A 21,288-nucleotide genomic window follows, 5' to 3' on the forward strand; every position below is an offset into this window, starting at 1 on the left:
CACCTTTCTTCTTATCTTAGGCCTTTAAGAATCTGGAAAATGGAAAATCCTGCGCCAAAAGTCTTTGGGCCCCTTCCTAGCTCCTTGGTGTGACTGGATCTTATACGACTGGTTCTGTGGAAATTCCAGGATCTAGAGTATTTGGCCATGCTGCCACACTCCTGCAGAAGTACAGCACGTGAAGAAAGTTGTCCGCAGGGTTGAAATACCATGAAAATCTACAGCAGCCACGGTGAAAGCTGCACAAAGTTGGATGAGGAGAAGTGCTTTTCAATTCAATTTTCCTAACCCAGAATGCTATTCTTACCACCTTGCTATTACTACATCTGTTTCATAATTGTGGCAACCACCCATCCTGGCCATCTATTCCACTGTTGGTTATTCAATGTAAAAAATAATTCTGGATGTCTAATTAAACTTGTTCCTTCATATTTTTGAAATTGCACTCTCTTAACTTTAAGTCCACCAGTAATATCTTTGAATTACTTTATCGATTAATGAACAAAAAAACTAGGAAGCCTTATCCTGCCAGGTTATTACATACAGCTGTTCTTCCTAGCATTGGAGATTAATTTAAGACTATCAGTAAAGGCTGGATTCAAACACCCCACAAAACCCCTCCACCCCCACTCACCTCCTTTTCCCATGCCACCTTTGCTGTGACCATATGGAATTGAACATAATTGTTCTGGTAGTTTAACCTACAATTGGACTTGTTTTCCTCATCACTACCACACACTGTGAGGAATTGGTAAATGATTGAGTCAACCAGTGCCATATAAGGAATTTCTCTGGGATTGTTCCCATTCTACTGCTGCGCTGCAGAAAGTATGGGAAAGTCTGTAAATCCATTTAAAGAAAGATTCTGTGTAACTTCCACCACCGTTCTGGTGATAAAGCAGAAAAGCTCTGAAAAAAAGTCATATCTAGGTTATTTCTTTGTGTGGTAATTATTGTCTCAATCATTGAATATATAGCCCTGTTAACAAAATACAGCTGTCTTGGATTTGTTTATACTGAAGGGATGAAATGGATAGAAAACAATAGGTAAAAAAAATTGATGTCTTCCTATCGGTGTAGAATGTTTAATTGATAATGTATGCAATTTAAACAGGACACATTTGCTAACAATGTTTTTGGGTAATATAACCTGACAATTTCTAATAAAAGATCAACCTGAAATGTTAACCCTGTTTCTCCCTCTGCAGATGTGGCCCGATGTACTGAATCTTCCCAGTATTATTAATTATTATTGTTTACGAATTAAATTTTTTTAATTATCAGGAAATCGGATATTGCTGCTTTAAAAGTCATTAAATAAATACTGCATCTGAATAGGTTACTCCATCTCCCTCTTGTATTTGGTTTTACCCAAATCTCCCCAATCTGCATTGGAAGAGTCGATTTAAGTATCAGGAATGAGATTTATGCCTCATTATCTTTAGCACATGCTGCTGTCACCTGCTATTGTACTAATTGCAAACCACTGTTGCAAACATGATGCCACATGTAATGGGCCTTAGGATATATTTGATTTGCATTGCAGCACAATTTTGAACTTAGATCCTTCTGCGCTACTGCGATAATTGTAAATTTACACTAAAAGTGTGGACTGACAGCTTCATCTATCATTTCATACAAGTGTGAGGTGTGATAAAGAAGCCACTGGCTTTACAATTTAATGGAAGAGTTCTGAGAATTTTAACATTTCCCAACATGCTTTGATACTGGCTTGTAGAGTTCACTGATACCACCAGCATTTGTTGTCTTGGAAGAGATGGTGAAAAGTCAAGCACGTTGGTGGGTCTGGAGTCACATCTAGGCCAGACTGGTTAAAAGTGGTAGATTTACATTCTGGAGGATATTAGTAAAGTAGGTGGGCTCACCATTACCAAAATCAGCTTCTTTTCTTTCAAATTCTGGATTTTTTCATTGAACTCCTTATCTGCCCAGGAAGGATTTGAACTCATGTCCCTGAATCAATGGTTGCTAAACTCATAACTTAAGCCCTAAAGCATTACCTTGAAATTAGTTGGGAGCACTGGTTTCCTCCAATCCCAAACTCCACACTCAAGCTATTTGTGAATAAGGAATGGTTTCCAATGTGACATACTACTCTCTGCCATCTTAATGGAGCAAGTCCAGGACAAGAGATCTGGGTCATGTGTTACAGGACAGAAGCCCTCCGCACAAGAACCATTTGTGTACAAACCTCAGAGGTTCTACAATGGCCTCCACAAGGAGTTTTCAATCCATTGGGAGTGAGTAGCCAAGAATGCCAGTTGGAAATTCTGCCAAGTTTATTGCAAAGATTTGCAAATGCACTCTCTCTTACCATAGCTAATCTACACCGTGGAAATTGGAGTTAATTCTGATCTGTTATGGTGTCAATTCCTCCCAGGGTGATATAGGAAATCTGTGTTAACCAGGAAGATGTCAGAATGGATATTGTGCAACTGAACTGCAATCTTCATAGAGCAGCCTGAAGCCTTGGGTTTGGAATTGTCCCAACACATCAGAGATGCATAGGGCCTGATGCAAGACTGGTGCAGGGGGTCCCAACAAATGCAAATGGCTGTGGAGCTATCAGATGAGCAATGTTGCAGCAAGACACAGATTCCACCTCATCAAAGCACTACAAGAGATCAGAGGGGTGATTCTGCAGGGCATCAGTGTTGACCAACTATGCTGTCAGTCTTTCTGTGTTCTCTGCATCCTATCGGATGACTCTAACACAGGTCTCCAAGACCCAGCAGGACCTTCTCAGGGATCTTCACACAAGAAACACCTACTCAATTGTCTATTCTCCTTTTTACTGATATAGTCATAAATAATAATTAAAATGAATATTATCCAGTTACCAGTGTACATACTCTAATCAAATTAAGATATTCTGCTATTTAAAATAAACATATTACTAAAAAATAACTCCAGCTTGATAATTAATGGGGTATGATTGGGGTTATTGTATTTCTTTTATGTTTTTCTGAATGGCTTTAATCTGAAATATTTGATTTGCAAGGAAATATCACTGCTGAAGTATTAAAAAAGAAGGATGATTGAGTTTGGTATAGTTCTTGTAGCACTGATGCCATCCTTGGTTATTTTTTGTAATAATGTATACATGTTGAATCTTAGAGGGCTTGATGGACAGACACTCTGAGTTGGAGATGCTGTTGAGTAACTGGTGATAATTTGTCAGCTGCACCACTTGCCCATTGCTTACCTTGTTGTCGGACAGTGCTCTGCTGTTGCCTGGAGTCAGTAGAGATCTTTCCAAGAGCCAAGGGATGAAATTTCTTGTTTAGTGTGGGGAAGGAGACATTGGTGATGGTAAACATCTAAACTTTTTTTTACACTCAGGTTTGGAGTTGTAATTCTTCTTCCTGAAAGTTGAGGAACAACTATAAATTTGGCAGACAACATAACAGAGCTCTACATTGGCTGGAATGCTTTAATTCAATTATTCCACTTGTCAAATTTAGTTCCTCTCCTTATCTCACTATGCCTGAGTAAACATTAGCTCTCTACTTCTGGCATTATGGTTACATAGGATCACTAGGGATGAAAGTGGAAGAGAACAGCCATCAGTGGATAATGACAAGCGTTTTTATGTTTTGTTTGACACTTCTGGAATTAACAGCAGAAAAATTACATGAGAAAATACTGTGCAGTGAAGATAACAATAAAAATGCAGCCTTCCAGCACTTGTATTTCTAGAAATAGTAAATGGATACTCTAAAAAGATACTGAAACCTTTCCCTAAATAATCCTGGTTATTAAACTTATTCTGAATGGCTGCCCTTCAGTTATAATTTGCAAAGAGGAGATTGTATCTTCTAGACTTGCCCAAAAGATTAAGGCTGCACCGTATTCAATTAAAACATGATTTTGCGGATATAGTTGAAGGAAGTAGTGATTACAATTTTACTTCCAATTTCATATGGATCAACCACGAAGACAGGAGAAAGCTGGACAGCCATTTGCAAAAAGCCATTACAGTTCCCAAAAAATATGCAGCCCTAAAATGGCCTTGGTAAAGGGCTTGTAACAAGTGAAGACAAGGAGCTAAATAAAACGGGATACATTTTTTCCCAACCTTCTATTGCTTAGGCACAACGTGGAGTAAGTTTTGCAAAGCAGTTCACACAGCAACGGGTTAAGAAGTTACTGAAGGGCAGTAAAAACGCTGAAATTCTGATTTATTTTCAATCTGACTCTGGTGGCATCCATTCTCCAAAAACATTACTTCACTTTCCCAGAATATTTTCTTGCATTTTTGAGTTAACTGTTCCTTTCAAATCAAAAACACTATCACTTGGTACAGTTACAGATACGTAAAATATGAAAATAAAACTGTAGGGGCTTCATCTCTACAAACCCCAGTTCTCCTTGCTGAAAATCAAACCCAATATATTATGTGTGTATGTGAACAGGTATGATTTACAACATACATCTCCAATAGCGTCAAACTGAAAGGCAACAAGAGCAGGACAAAAATGGTTCATTAATTACAGGTAGATCTTGCTCTTGTCCCCATGGCAACTAGAGGTAGTGGCTGGAGTTGCCCGAGGAGAGGATATGCTGACTTAACTAGTCTAAATAATTAACTTTTATTTGTCGGTATCTTCTAGACGAATAATGGCAAGTTAATAGCATTCAAAATGAATTGATTAAAGTTGCACTCAATAATTAACCTCTCATCTTTGAATAGTGACCAACCTGTCCCACATTTCAAGCACATGAAGATATGTTATTGGTGTGAACAAACAAATATTCATTGGATAGCCCTCTGCCTGATGGTATTATATAACACTGTTAAGTTTATTAAGTGCTTACTGTGAGGGGCGCCAATGGTAATTCGCAATCTATGTTGTACTTTGACTCTATCAAATGGGTTTATGTTGCTGTAGTTTGTTACAGAAGCAGCATTTTAAATATGGGATGAACTTAGCAATATCTGTTCTGCTGCTGTAAATTCACAAGAAATCCAACAGAAACTTGCCGCACTTTAGGAAAAGTTACGGATGTGAAAGGTGCAGGAGCAACTTAGCAAAAATAATCAGGCAGGGTTTTCAGCAATTTCATGTTCTTAGGTGGGCCACACCAGAAGTATTGTGTGCAGGGGTTGCAATTTCTCATTCAAGTTATGGATGCTGACCATTGTATTTAAGATGGTGTGGGCCCTCTTCCTTCCCCAGCTATTGCACAGCAATGAAAGAAACAATCTCATAAAGATAAAATACAAACTATATGCAGCTTGCAAAGTTATGTAATGTAACTAGCAATATGGAGGATACATACTGGTTCTGTTACAATGCCATACAATACCAATGCAAATGTATAACATGGGAATACCAGTATCATTTTTAACCCTGTTCCTCTTTTACTTCCAAACTGGGATAATGTCACAATTATAGCTCCAGGAATGTTCAAATAAAAACAGTTACCACATTAACATCAGGGAAGATGCTATGTAAAAAACGATCTAAAGCCAGGCTTGAAGAAAGTAAACAGTTTAGGACATTATCAGGTCATTGCCCAGAAGGTCTATTTACAGGTTCATATTTGTTGTATAACCTGTTTTGAAAGCAAACACTGAATGACTGGGGAGAAAAAAAATTCACTTTAAAACTTGACTGTGAGCTTAGAATGTCAATAGTAGCATGAAATAAATTTTATTCTTGGCTCTCCTGACACCCCATGTTGCTTAGGTGTAGTTTTCTGGGCAATGTACTGGAACTTAACAAGAATGGCAAGCCTTCATTTGTGAATTAAAGATGTTAGCATCCTATTTTTCCGCTGTCTGCAGAGAATTCTGACCAACTTCTCCACTGTTAACCCACAGCTTCACAACATGTGGAAAGGCCAAATTCTGTCAATACTGGAAACCTCTTTACAGATGCACTTTCAGATAGGAAACATGGCAGAGCAATCAGCAGTGGAAACTTGGCTGATTTTTTTCCTTTCCTGAGTGTAAAAATGCTGAGGCCAATTATAATGCCCTTCCACAGCCACAGTTAAGATCAGTTAATTGACCACAGACCAGAGATCAGAGCTGGGGCCTTCCTGTTCTGTGTGGCCTACTACAAAGTGCATTAACCTACTGATCCATGAGGTTAATATAATCACATTAAGAGAGAACTGTCATTCACATGAAGACGAAATTCTAGTTAGCCTTATTTTAATTACGACATCACATGGAAACATAATCGTAACATTTCTGCCTTACTATTAGCAATGAAATAACATGGATTACACTTTCGCATTGCATTCAGGATAACTTTCTTAGGTATTTTAACAGAGGACTGAAAAAATTTCCAAAATCTTCATATGTTGCTAGTATAAGAGTTTAGGAAAAGACCAACAAAGGTCATCTCCTAATACTTAAAGCTTCACATTGAATGTTGTTAATATTTCTACTGCCGTTCAGCTTGGCAGAGTTTTTTTCCTGAACATATTTCACTTTTTAAACAAATAAACTCTTTGTAATTCCTGTTTTAAAGCTGTTGCTCAGTAATTTAAGAACATAAGAAATAGGAGCGGGAGTAGGCCATCTGGCCCATTGAGCCTGCTCTGCCATTCAATAAGATCATGGCTGATCTGCCCATGGACTTAAATCCACCTACCTGCCTTTTCCCTATAACCCTTAATTCCCCTATTATGCAAAAATCTATCTGTGTCTTAAATATATTTAACGAGGTAGCTTCTACTGCTTCCCTAGGCAGAGAATTCCACAGATTCACTACTCTCTGGGAAAAGCAGTTTCTCCTCCTCTCTGTCATAAATCTATTCCCCTGAGTCTTGAGGCTATGTCCCCTACTCCTAGTCTCACCTACCAGTGGCTACCTTCCTGCCTCAATTTTATCTGTCCCTTTCATAATTTTATATGTTTCTATAAGATCCCCTCTTATTCTTCTGAATTCCAGTGAGTATAGTCCCAGGTGACTCAATCTTTCCTTATAGGCAAACCCTCTCATCTCCAGAATCAACCTGGTGAACTTCCTCTGCACTGCCTCCAAAGCCAGTATATCTATCTTCAATTAAGGAGACCAGAAATGCACAAGGTACTTCAGGTGTGGACTCACCAATTCTCTGTGTGGTTGCAGCATAACCTCCCTGCTCTTAAATTCAATCCCTCTGGCAATGAAGGCCAACATTCCATTTGCCTTCTTGATAACCTGTTGTACCTGCAAACCAATCTTTTGCAATTCATGCACAAGCACTCCCAAGTCCCTCTGCACAACAGCATGCTGCAATCTTTCATCATTTAAATAATAATCTGATCTTCTATTTTTCCTTCCAAAGTCGATGACCTTACATTTACCGACATTTTACTCCATCTGCCAAACCCTTGCCCATTCAATTAACCGATCTATATCGCTCTGCAGACTCTCTGCATCCTTTACATAATTTGCTTTTCCACTCAATTTAGTGTCATCAGCAAACTGAGATACGCTACACTCGGTCCCCTCTTCTAAATCATTAATGTATATTGTGAACAGTTGCAGGCTCAGCACAGACCCCTCTGGCACCCTGCTCTCCACTGATTATCAACCAGAGAAACACCCATTTATTCCAAATCTCTGCCTTCTATTGGTTAACCAATCCTCTATCCATGCAAATACATTACCCCCAACTCCATGCATCCTTATCTTATGGATGTCTTTCGTGCGGCACCTTATCGAACGCCTTCTGAAAATCTAAGTATACAACATCCACCTGTTCCCCTCTATCCACTATGCTCATTATATCCACAAAAAACTCCAGTAAATTTGTTAAACAGGACCTGCCCTTCCTGAATCCATGCTGTGCCTGCCTGATGGAACCACTTCTATCCAGATGTCTCGCTATTTCTTCCTTAATGATAGCTTCAAGCATTTTCCCAACTACAGATGTTAAGTTAACTGGCCTATAGTTACCTGCCTTTTGCCTACATCCTTTTTTAAACAGTGGCGTGACATTCACTGTCTTCCAATCTGCCAGGACTTGCCCAGAGTCCAGAGAATTTTGGTAAATTATCATGAACACCGCTACTATACCTTCCGCTATTTCTTAATATCCATTCTTATGGCCATAAACCCTTTAAGTTGTGGTAATTCAGTCAGCAGCATACTCACCTTCAGGTTAGATAGATATAGATTAACGTTTCACTCTACAGACTTGAACACAAGGATCCCAGTTTACTCTGCAGTCGCATACTGAGGGAACAGTGCCCTGTGACGGATGAGCTGTAAAACTGAAGGCCCGTCTATGGTTTCAGAAGGACATGAAAGATCCCAAGGCACTTTCTTGAAGAAAAGTAGTGGAGTTATCCCTGTTGTCTTGGTCAATATTGAGAATTAAGCGGTCTCCCAATTTGTATTTGATTTCTCTGATGCAAAGGAGACCACATTGCGAGCACTGAATATAATACACTAAATGGAAGAAGTGCAATGAAGGACTGTTTGGGATCCTTGGATGATGAGGGAAAAGAAATTGTGTCTGGTGGTGGGATTTTGGAGGTGGTAGAAATTATGGAGGATGATCTGTTAAATGTGGAAGTTGGTGGCGTGGAAGGGGAGAGCAAGTGGAATCCAACGCTGAAAGGAGAGGCGGTGAGAGTAGATGTGCAGGAAGTAGAGGAGAGGTGGTTGAGAGCCTGTCAACTATGGTGGAGGAAACACCATGGTTAAGGAAAATAGAAGGCATTCTAAAGGCATTGGTGCAGAAATTTTCATTATCAAAGCAGATATGACAAGAAGAAAATACTGGAAGAAAAAACTGCAATGGAAGCAGGGTGGGAGACGTTGGTATTGGTATTGGTTTAATATTGTCACTTGTACTGAGCTACAGTGAAAAACTTGTCTTGCAAACCGATCGTACAGGTCAATTCATTACACAGTGCAGTTACATTAAGTTAGCACAGAGTGCATTGAGGTAGTACAGGTAAAAACAATAACAGTACAGAGTAAAGTGTCACAGCTACAAAGTGCAGTGCAGGTATTGGAAAGTGTAGAAAGTTGTACAACATTTTTGAGTTCTATATCAGTGCAAAAAGCAACACCGATACAGTCATCAATGTTACAGAAAAAGAGTTGAGGGAGGGGGTTTGAACAATATGGAAACAAGGAATATTCTATGAATCCAACAAAGAGACAGACATAGCTTGGGCCCGTGGCTGCACCTTTGATTTGGAGAATGTGTGTGGAGTTGAAGGAGAATTTAGAGACACAAGAGACTGCAGATGCTGGAATCTGGAGCAAAAGGTACTGTAAGCTGCTGGAAGTACTCGATGGGTTGAGCAGCATCTGTTGAGGCAAAGGGATGGTCAGCTTTTCGAGTTGAGACCCTGCATCAGGACTGCTGAAGGAGAATCTGTGCAATGTAAGAACAATGTCAGCCTGGCTTCCTGCATTCGGATAAAATGTGAAAGCATCTTTACTGTTGCTGCTAATTCCCATTCTGCTCTTACGTTGGCCCATATCTGATTCTTCCCTTTCTTTCTTGACATCTCTATCATCATCTCAAAGGATAGGTTAGCCACCAATATCCATTACTTGCCCACCAATCCACAGCTATCTCAGTTACGCCTCTTCTCACCTTGCACCTTTTAAGGATTCCATTCTAATTGACCAGTTTCTCTGTCCCCATCATTTGTGCTCTCACAACAAGACTTTCCAAACTAGTGCATTAAGATTTTTTCATTTTTCCTTGATTATAGTTTTCTCTCTATCATAGCTGACAAAACTCCCAAACGCATTTCCTCTATTTCTCACACTTCTGCTCTCACTCCCTTTCGCATCCAGAATAGAATAGGATTCCCTTCATCTTCAAATTCTGCCCCACCGACCTCTGCGTTCAATGGATCATCCTTCATGATTTCTGCCACCTCTAACAGGATTTCCACCTTCCCCCTCCCCCTTCCTTCCCTCTCAAAGACAAGAGATGTAACACATTCCCTTTTAGCTCTCCCCTTCCCACCATCCAGGAACTCAAACATTCCTTTCAGGTGAAACAGCACTTCACTTTCACTTCCCCAAAATAGGGAGTTGCATCTGGTACTCTCAACATGGTCTCCTTTGCACTGGAGACACCGAATGCAGACTGGGTGACCACTTTGCAGAACACCTCCATTCATTCAGCAAGGGCGAGCCTGAGCTTCCAGCTTCCTGTGCCACTCAGGTTCTGGCCTCTGTCTTTGGCCTCCTCCATTTCTCCAACGATGCCTAATGTAAAGTCAAGAAACAGCACCTTATCTGCTGCCTTGGTACGTTACAGCCATAGGGACTTAATATTGAACTTAATTTCAGGAGACAACACTTTTTTTCACCGTGGATGTGGTTATACCTTTCTGTTTCAATTTGTATCATTTTTTTCTTCTGACTCCATGTGTTTTGTTTTATAGTAATTGCTATCTTGATCATTTTGGTCTCTACCCCATCATTAACATTCACTCTGTTCTCCTCACCCCTCCTCCTTTCTGTAACTTAACACACGTGTCTTCCCATGTTTCCAATTCTGACGAAGGATCCTTGACACAAATGTTGACTCTGCTTCTCTCCCCAGTGATGTTGCTTGAAATGCTGAGTTCTTGCAGCATTTTCTGGTTTTGTTCCTAAAAACAAATAATCTGGTTGTTATTATGTTGCTGCTTATGGTCTTGCTCTGTGCATTATACTTCAGGAATAATATATTGGCTGTGAGAAGCATTGGGATGGTTTGTGGCCACAAAAATACAAGCTCTCATCTTCTTTAAAATGTAACATTTTGCATCTAATTGTTTTATCAGGAAAATACTGGCAGAAATTATTAAACTGACACATTATAAACACTCAATATGCATAGTTGACTCATGAGTTTCACCTCGCAAAGTCAGGAGTTGGAGCGGAACCTTTGAAAAGAGGTGAGTCTCTGATAAGATAAGATATCTTTATTAGTCACATATACATTGAAACACACAGTGAAATGCACCTTTTGCGTAGAGTGCTCTGGGGGCAGCCTGCAAGTGTCGCCACGCTTCCAGCGCCAACATAGCATGCCTACAACTTCCTAACCTATACGTCTTTTGAATGTGGGAGGAAACCAGAGCACCTGGAGGAAACCCCCACAGACACGGAGAGAATGTACAAACTCCTTACAGACAGAGGTGGGAATTGAACCCAGGTCGCTGGTGCTGTGATAGCATTATGCTAACCGCTACACTACTGTGCCTGAGCTTGTGAGTTTCACCTTGCAGAGTCGGGAGTTGGAGCCAGATTTAGAGTGGGACCTTTGAAAAGAGGTGAGTCTCTGTGCCTGAGCTTGTGAGTTTCACCTTCAAAGAGTCTAAACGAGGCACATTTGCACATTGTTGCCAGTTGATTAGCTTATTAACAGCAGCAAATAAAGGTAAGGTAGGTATAAGCGGAGTGGCCAATGTTAAAGAGTGGGGAAGCTGAGGCTTTGGTGAGAAGAGCAGAAGGTAAGACTCTGGTAAGTTTCTTTCTTGCTTTGTTTTGGTGTTCCCTTTAGTGCCAGGACAGAGTAGTGAGAATGGCGCCAGGGTCAGTGGTGTGTTCAGCTTGTGGGAGTTCAGGGAGACATCTGCATGAGGTGCATCCAGCTGCAGCTCCTTACAGACTGTGTTAGGAAACTGGAGCTGCAGCTGGATGACCTTTGGCTCCTATGGGATACTGAGGAGTACATAGATAAGAGTTACGGGGAGGCAGTCACTCTCCAGCTGCAGGAGACGGGTAGCTGGGTGACTGTCAGAAGGATGGAGAATAGGCAGGTAGTGCGGAGTGCTCCTGTAGCTCTTCCCCTCAATAACAGGTACACTGCTTTGGATATTGTTGGGGGAGATGACCTACCAGAGGAAAGCTGCAGTGATCAGGTCTCTGGCACTGAGCCAGGTCATGTGGTGCAGAAAGGAAGGGGGGAGAAGAGGAGGGTGGTAGTGATAGGGGATTCCATAGTAAGGGGGTCAGACAGGAGATTCTGTGGACATGAAAGAGACTCTCGGATCAGTGATTGAGGTGTGGTATGACTTCCAAAGCAGAACATTTGGATGTTGTAATTACTCTCTATTTTCTCTCTACATTTCCTCTTCAGTCAACAGTGGTTTTGCAGAAGCCTTTGCTCACGTTTCACCTTATGTTCACCTTACAGCTTGCTGAACTGAACTTTGAGAACTATTCCTGGACTTGGAGTTTGGGAATTTGCCACACACACTTTGAGTTTAGTTTTTGGGGTTAATGTTTAAGATCTAACACTTTTACTTCTAAGAGCCTCCCCAGTGCCAGGGTCAGGAATGTCTCAGATTGGGCCCACAGCATTCTGACGGGAGCAGGTGAACAGCCAGAAGTCATGGTAGATCTTGGTACCAATGACATAGGTAGAAAAAGAGATGAGGTCCTGAAAAGGGAATATAGGGAGTTATGTAGGAAGCTGAAAAGCAGGACCCCAGGGGTAGTAGTCTCTGGACTGCTGCCTGTGCCATGCACTAGTGAGGGTAAGAATAGGATGATTTGGCAGATGAATGTGTGGCTGAGAAATTGGGGGGGGGGGGGGGTGCAGGGTTTCAGATTTGATCATTGAGATCCCTTCTGGGAAAAGTGTGACCTGTACAAAATGGATGGGTTACACCTGAACTGGAGGGGATCAATATTCTTGTAGGCAGGTTTGCTAGAACTGTTGGGAAGGGTTTAAACTAGTTTGGCAGGGGGATGGGAACCAGAGTGATAGGCCAGAGGTTGGTTTATTTAGTGTACAAATAGCTGCAGAGTGTAGAAAGACTGAGGAAGGATAGGCAGTTGAAAGGGCAAAATTGCAGTCAGTTGGATGGGCTAAAGTGTGTCTAATGTAAGAAGTATCAGGAACAAGGCTGATGAACTTAGAGTGTGGGTAAGCATGTGGAACTATGATGTGGTGGCCATTACAGAGACTTGGCTGTCGCAAGGGCAGGAATGGCTGCTGGATATTCTGGGGTTTAGATATTTCAAAAGGGACAGGGATGATGGTAAGAGGTGGGGGAGTGGCTTTGCTGATCAGGGACAGTGTCACAGCTGTAGAAAGGGTGGATGTCCTGCAAAAATACAGGGTTGTTGTCATGGGTGATTTCAACTTCCCTAATATTCATTGGCACCTCCTTTGTGTAAAGGAGATAGATGGGGCAGAGTTTGTTAGGTGTGTACAGGAAGGATTCCTGACAGTATGTCGACAGGCTGACTAGAGGAGAGGCCATACTGGACCTGGTTCTAGGCAGGTGGGAGAGCATTTTGGAGATAGTGACCATAACTCCTTGACCTTTACCATAGCCTTGGAGAGGGATAGGAGCAGATGACATGGGAGAGTATTTTACTGGGGGAGGGGAAATTATGATGCTATTAGGCAGGAACTTGGGAGCATAAATTGGGAACAGATGTTCTTGGGGAAGTGCACAGTGGAAATGTGGAGGTTGTTTGAGGAATACTTGCATTGGGTTCTGGATAGGTTTGTCCCATTGAGGCAGGGTAAGGATGGTAGAGTGAAGGAACAGTGGTTGATGAGATGTAGAATATCTTGTCAAGAGGAAGAAAGAAGCTTACCTGAGGTTTAGAAAGCATAGATCAGACAGGGCTCTGGAGAGTTACAAGGTAGCCAGGAGGGAGCTTAAGAATGGACAGGAGAGCTAGAAGGGGGCATGAGAAGTCCTTGGCAAGTAGGATCAAGGAAAACCCCAAGGTGTTCTACATGTATGTGAAGCATAGGAGGATGACTAGAGCGAGGGTAGGACCAATCAGGGATAAAGGAAACATGTAACTGGAGTCAGAAGAGATAAGGGAGGTCCTTAATGAATACTTTGCTTCAGTATTCACCAGAGAGACCTTGACATTTGTGAGGATGCTGTATGACAGGCTGATATGCTAGGGAATGTTAACATGAGGAAAGAGGATGTGCTGGAACACTTGGAAAACATGAGGATAGATAAGTCACTGCGGCCAGACAGGATATATCCACGGTTCTTACAGGAAGCGAGAGAAGAGACTGCTGCACCTTTGACAATCTTTGCATCCTCACTGGCCACAGGATTGGAGGGTAGCAAATCTTCCTTTAAGAAAGGGAGTAAGGATAACCTTGGGAATTGCAGGCCAGTGACTCTTATTTCTGTGGTGGGCAAATTACTGGAGAAGATTCTTAGACAGGATTTATGGGATTTGGAGAAGCATAGGCTGATTAGGGACAGTCAGCATAGCTTTGTGAGGGGCAGGTCATACTTCATGAGCCTGATTGAATTCTTTGAGGATGTGACAAAGCACATTGAATGTAGAGCAGTGGATGTGGTGTACATGGATTTTAGTAAGGCATTTGATAAGGTTCCTCATGGAAGGCTCATTCAGAAAGTCAGGAGGCATGGGATCCAGGGAAACTTGGCTCTGTGGATTCAGAATCGGCTTGCCCATAGAAGACGGAGGGTGGTGGTAGATGGAGTGTATTCTGCCTGGAGGTCAGTGACCAGTAGTGTTCAGCAGGGATCTGTCTGGGACCCCTGCTCTTTGATTTCTTTTTTATGAATGACTTGGATGAGGATGTGGAAGGGTGGGTTAGTAAGTTTGCTGATGATACAAAGGTTGGTGGTGTTGTGGATAGTGTAGAGATTGCTGTAGATTACAATAGGATATTGATAGAATGCAGACCTGGGCTGAGAAGTGGCAGATGGAGTTCAACCCAGATAAGCGTGAAGTGATACACTTCAGGAGATTGAATTTGAAGGCAGAATACAAGGTTAATGGCAGGACTCTTAGCAGTATGGAGGAAAAGAGGGATCTTAGGGTCCATGTCTCTAGATCCCTCAAGGTTGCTGCGCAGGTTGATAAGGTTGTTAAGAAGGCGTATGGTGTTGGCCTTCACTAGTCGAGGTATTGAGTTCAAGAGCCACCAGGTGATGCAGCTCTATAGAACTCTGGTTAGACCACACTTGGAGTATTGTGGTCAGTTCTGCATGCTTCATTATAGGAAGGATGTGGAAGCTTTAGAGGGTGCAGAGGAGAAATACCAGGATGTTGCCTGGATGGGAAAGCATATCTGATGAGGATAGGTTGAGTGCGCTAGGGCTTTTCTTAAAAAGGAGGATGAGAGGTGACTTGATAGAGGTGTACAAGAGGCATAAGTTGAGTGGACAGTCAGACTTTTTTCCCAGGGCAACAATGGCTAACATGAGGGGACATAATTTTAAGGTGATTGGAGGACAATATAAGGGGATGTCAGGGGTAAATTTTTTTTTATTGGTGGGTGCATGGAATACACTGCCAGCAGAGGTTGTGGGGGCAGATACATTAGGGATATTTAAGAGACTTAGACTCATGAATGATAAATGGGACCTATGTGGGAGGGAAGGGTTAGCTACATCATAGAGCAGGATAAAATGTCAGCACAATATTGTGGGCCTGTACCATGCTGTAGTGTTCTATATTCTATAATACCAATTGGTTAATGGGAGCCCCACTTCCTACTGACTTCAACGAAGTCAATACTGCATTAAAATCTAAAGCTGAGCCTCACCTTTTTTGTTCTTACACTAAAGGCAGTAACATTGCACTCTATGCCAGTTTAGAGACCCCATGGCTTATTAAAAAGTTATCAATGAGACAGCTTCCTCATTTGCTAAACTGAAACCAATTCTTTTAACCCTTGAGCATAATCATGGATGTATATTTTCAATAGATGCTGTTGCTATTGGTTACTTGAATATTGGCTGATGGGAAAACTATATCTGAAATCAAAATTTTGGTGTCAGTGAAGATAATGTCCAAGTCAGGATTTAAACTAGGTAATTCTTTCCAGGAGCAAAATAGAGCAGAGTTTCTTCAAGGTGTGAAATCCTAGCAGAGCAGTGGCAGTGAATCAAAAGTTGTGGTTCCAATGAAAGATCATTGACCTGTGCCATTATCATCCTTCTCCCTCCATAGATGTTGCCTGACCTGTTGAGTATTTTCAGCATGTTCTGTTTTTAATTTTTAACACCTTCCAGAGAAATCTGCCCTGTTCACAATAACTCGACACATGCAGATTGTAAATACAATACACAACTGTTCTTAAGACCTGATATAAATTTAGTCACTGTACCATCAAGCTCTGTCTCTTTAAAAATGTTAAATGGTTAGCGTTAGATCTTAAAGAAAACAGGAACATGTGCTTAAAGTGTTTTCCATCAATTTACCATCAATCTCCAAAACAGATTCTACAATCATTTTCATCGTCAGTAGCTAAAACATGAAAGAAGCAGATTTAAATGAAAGCAAATGTGCAGATTGTGCTTCTGGCATCAACTTCACTACAGTTTGCTGGTTCAATAGGAGGGCACCTGTTTTGCATAAGATTTGTGGCTATATGCCATCACTGAATCATCTTGAAGATCCACTTGCCACAGAGGTTATTCACATTGTTGAAAACTCCACCTAAATGCCACAGGTGTGGAGATCCAGAACTCCACTGCTCCTGTCCCACCACCAACATTCCATGGCAACACCCCCTCACCCCACATATTCCTGCCAAAGACCTCCTGAATTCCTGATTTTAAAATTCTTGCCTTAATTTTCCTGATCTAGTCCACAACCAACCCCCTTATCTCTCACCAGCTTCCAATATTAATACAGGATTTTTTATGGGCTGAAGTTGTGGAAAGTTGAGAGTTTCCTGGCTCCACTTCCTTCACATAAATGACCATGTAAAGCATTGACAGGTACTCTGGTGCTAACAAAGCAAGTCAAGTATTCCCAGCATCATCCCGAGCATATGTTTCCTCCTTTTCCTCAAGAAATTTCACCTGATCACCACTAAGCAGAGGCCTAGAAGACTAGCCAATAACATGCTGGAAAATGTTATCCAAACTTCTTTTTAATTTTTAAAATGATTCACTCCATAAACTAATTTTTAAAAATATTTGTACTCTACTATTCTACATCTCAAAGATCAGATGGACAAATCATTGTTACAGAAATTTTTTTCAATATAATTTATTTTAATAAAGCATTTGGAGGCTGATTCTCACTGTAGTAAATTCAAAGAATTATCACAATTCAGTGGGCTGCATTTCACTGCGGGGTATCTGTTTACATCCACTACGCATTATTGTGCAATAGTGTACCAACATGCTGTGTCACAGAACTCATTCCAAAATTCTAAAATAAGTTGCCATGATTTCTGTAATGATGGAATGATAACAGCAAGGCATATATTTAATCAAGGGCTTCTGATGATGTTAAGGTCTAATGTTTATTCCTGCAGAGTGAGCCAAGGAATTAGATTTGTGTATTTAAGCAAAATTGGCACTTGTGTTTTTCTTTAATTATCTCCTCCTCTGAAGGTGCAGACTTGCATTTTCAGAAATTTCTCACTGGTGCCAGCAACTCTGATATCTTGTTTATCTAACTGTGGTGAGCCTGATTTTTGTCTTTGTTTGATGTACTAAAAAGTATCATTAAATAGCAATCAGAACAAGAACACAAGCCCATGTTTTCCTTGCTCAGTCCAAGGTTGCAGTGTAACTAATTATAGTGCAACTGATAGCTGCTAACCCAATAGAGTGGGGAAGAAGGTGTTGGTCCATCCATGATCCTCCACTGGGTATTTTGTTGAGCCTTCAGGCAAGTGGTGTGTGTGTGTGTATTAACCTGACAATCAGCTTGACAGGACTTCACAAAAAAATCTTGCTGCATATCATCCAATCAGATCAGTTGAAGGACAGGACTAAACAGTGGCAAGATCAACAGGTTTCTAACATTAGACTGGAGGTTATCAGAATCAGTCAAGGACAGGAAAGAAGAGTGACATATTTATTTCAGGTTTATCCATAACCAGGTTAAAAGCAAAAAAATTTGCTGAACTGCTCTTCAAAACATCCTTTTTCTTAAAGCACCATGCTGGGTCATAGACCCAGTATGTAAAGCTTTGCTTTTAAGACTGACTGCATGTGTTTTGTTTTGAAATGAGGATTTTCATGGATTGCAGAACAAATTTGCCAATTTCATCTGCCTTTCCAGTTATTCAATTCTAGATAATAACTCATGATGCAACTCATACTCATCTTTTCCTTGAGTCTCTTGCTATTTTTTAAATCTGCATCTTCTGATTACAAATCTTGCTAGTGGAAGCATTGTTCCCTAAGTTCATTATCAGAACCCTTTACAATTTTGATCAACTGTACTATGTTTCTCTTAGCCTCCCTGTTCTAACAGAAACAATCCCAGGTTGTCCAGACCCCCCTCCTACCAAGCTCTGCATCCCTGGTATATTGCTGCTAAATCTGTTCTACATCTTATTCAAGCCTTGGCATTTCTCCTAAAACGTGGTGCACAGAATTATACATAAAGCCCCAGCTGCAGTCTAATGGGTGATTTATAGTTTACATTTTTCTACTTTACCCACCCCTGTACAATGCCAATGATCCCAAATTCTCTTTAGTTAGCACCTTTATTCAACTTGCCATTTCAAGAATTTGTACATGAACCTTTCTTTTCTCATCTGAGATTGCACTATTTAGTTTATGGCCTTTCAAAATGGAACATCATGGTGGAAATGCATTAATGTTTTAGGCAGTTCTGCCATTCATTTGTGGAATTGCCTGGGACTGGAAATGGGGAATACAACAGGGAATGACAGTGGAATTTTATTTACTATTTTAAAATTGGCTCCAGGACTCCCACAATAAAATAATGAGTTCACTGTCCTGAAACTGCTTCTCTTTTTACAAATGAATGACCTGCTGAATATTTCCAGTATTTTGTTTTTATATCAGAATTACAGTATCCATAGTAATATGCTTTTGAATAGGACTCCTTTAATTGCTGCTTTCTACTACCTACTGTAGGAAGCACATCATTGGCCTTTTGTGTGATAAGAGTAGCTTTGAAAGGTTGTGGATGAGTGGTGAAAGAGTCCTCAATTGGATTTGGAGCAGACAACATCCATAGGAAATGGTGAGATGTGACAGTCAATATTAACTAAAGGAGAATTAAATTGCAAGCTCTAGATAGAAGGGAGTTTGGTCAACTGACTGCACAAAATTTAGCTTCCTGAGACTGTCCTGTAAACTACAACTTTTGTCCTTTTTTAATGATTTCAGAATAGCACGGTTATTAATGTTAGGACACAAAATAAAATCAAAGGTGAGAAATTGCTCTTGACAATTTTTGCACATAAACATAAGATATGGTTTCATGTAATATTTCAATCGCCACTACCTAAACAGTTAAATTGAATTGATAGCAATACAAGAAAAAATTACTGCTTGCAAATGAGCTATTTGTCCCTGCAAGTTAGTATCTGGATTTAATATCCATGAGAGCAAATATCCAGTCCAGATAATCCTTTGCCAGCTGTTGGATGTTGTGTGCTTAAGGACAGTGGCCAATTGTCTTGTGAACAGGGGCATGTGCAGGTTGGAGCAGGCTGGGTTACAGTCCCCTCACAATAACCATTTAAAATGTATGCAGTTCAATGGATTTTTTCTTTTATCCTGTGTGAGTTTAGTGTGCTTGTCCAAATGTAAATTTCTGTGGACAGACTTGCTTATGAATGTAAAATGCACTGCTGGGTGAACTTAATGTAGGTTTGTTTTAAAATTGCTCAGATCATAAATTAAGATTAGATTACCAATGAAAAGACTGCAGCCCTGTAAATCCATAAAGTCCATTGAGCTACTGTAAACTTTATTTTCATAGAAAACTGCACATTCAACTTTCCTTTGTTTTTCAGGATGGATTTTAACCCTACCCACCTGGTTGGAATGGAGTTAAAATCCTCCTGACTTCATTCCAGATCCTGCATTTCCATTACTTAGCCAGAGTTTCTCACAGGCAGCTTAAACACTTCCTGAAAGCAGTAGTGTCCTTGTGCAGCGCTCATCTGTAGCAGGAGAGGATTATAATGTGTCAAAGAAAGACTTGAATTTAGAGAGTCTTTCATTTCTGGATGTCCGAAAATACTTTGTCTCAGAATAAGGTGGGGCCTATTGAAAATTATGATGAGGGAGAATTTCTTCCCTCAGTTTTGAGTCTTTGGGACTCCTTACTACAGAGAGCTGTGCAAGACAGTATTTGTGTATATTTACAACTGAGGCAGATAGATTTCTAATTTGTAAGGGATTGAAGGGTTATAGAGAAAGGGCAGGAAAGTGGATTTGAGGAACATTGGATCAGCCATGATCCTATTGAATTGCAGAGCAGGCTTAAGGGGCTGAATGGCTTATACCAGTTCTCAATTCTTATAGAAATGTGGTGTCTTTAAGTGATGTTGATTGAAGCAGAAATATTGGTGAGGACACCCAGAATCTCCCCTGTTTTTTTTTTAAAGTGCATCTAAGGAAAACCTTGCACGCACCTGAGAGGCTAGGTGAGGCCTTGATCAAACACACCTTTGAAATGTCAGCGATGCCTACAGTGCATGACTCCCTCAGTGCTGCACCAGAGTTTCAGCTGCTATTTCTAAACTTGGGTCAATGAAGTGATTCTTGAACCCATAAGTCTGAGGTTAGAATTCTACCAACTGAACCATGGCTGGCTCCATGAATGTGACACCATAAATGCATTTTTAATTGAGTAGGGCTTTTTCATGACATGGAGGTCTGTCAGATAAGGCTGTCTATGATAAATGTTTTATTTTCCATTGTAATGTTAGAAGCCAATTTGGCCATCTGAGCCCCACTAGGAGAGCAACTCCTCCTGGAAGAGGAAGAGATGGCAGGTGGGATATCTAAGGCTGCCCATATCTCCATGGGCCAGCAGCTGCTTTCCCCCAACTACCTGGCCACTTCAGGAAGCTGGCCAGAAGAATATGAATAAGGCCTGCTGTTAATATCCTCTTGGCCTCATTCTGCAGCACATGGTGGGGTGGGGGATGTGAACTTGGATACATGGTTTCCTGCTAGGAACTCAGCACAAATGAAAATCCATGTCCCTCCACCCCAACACCTCACATGATATCAGGTCACATCAAGCAAGCAAATTTCTGTGATATGTTTAAAGGCAATGAAGAAAATAGCCAGACAAACTAAGATGCTCATTAATTATGAGCAGAATGATGTTTTTCATCATTGTCATTAGAATGATGACTGCTCTTCATATTGTGACTCATGGCTGCACATTAACACCACTTTGCTAAATAGTATTATGGTTTCACTCTTCTACAATACATATCTAACTTTCTAGGACATCCCCAATGAGCTGAACATGCCTGTTATCCTTAGCCAAATTTTCATGGGTTTGAATACAGCCGATTTTTGAAATGTTAAAAGTTTCACTAAATAAAGTGCTAAGTGTGTTAAAACAACATTTTTTGAGAAATAGGTCT

Source organism: Pristis pectinata, chromosome 8 (assembly GCF_009764475.1).
Source record: "Pristis pectinata isolate sPriPec2 chromosome 8, sPriPec2.1.pri, whole genome shotgun sequence".
NCBI lineage: Eukaryota > Metazoa > Chordata > Chondrichthyes > Rhinopristiformes > Pristidae > Pristis > Pristis pectinata.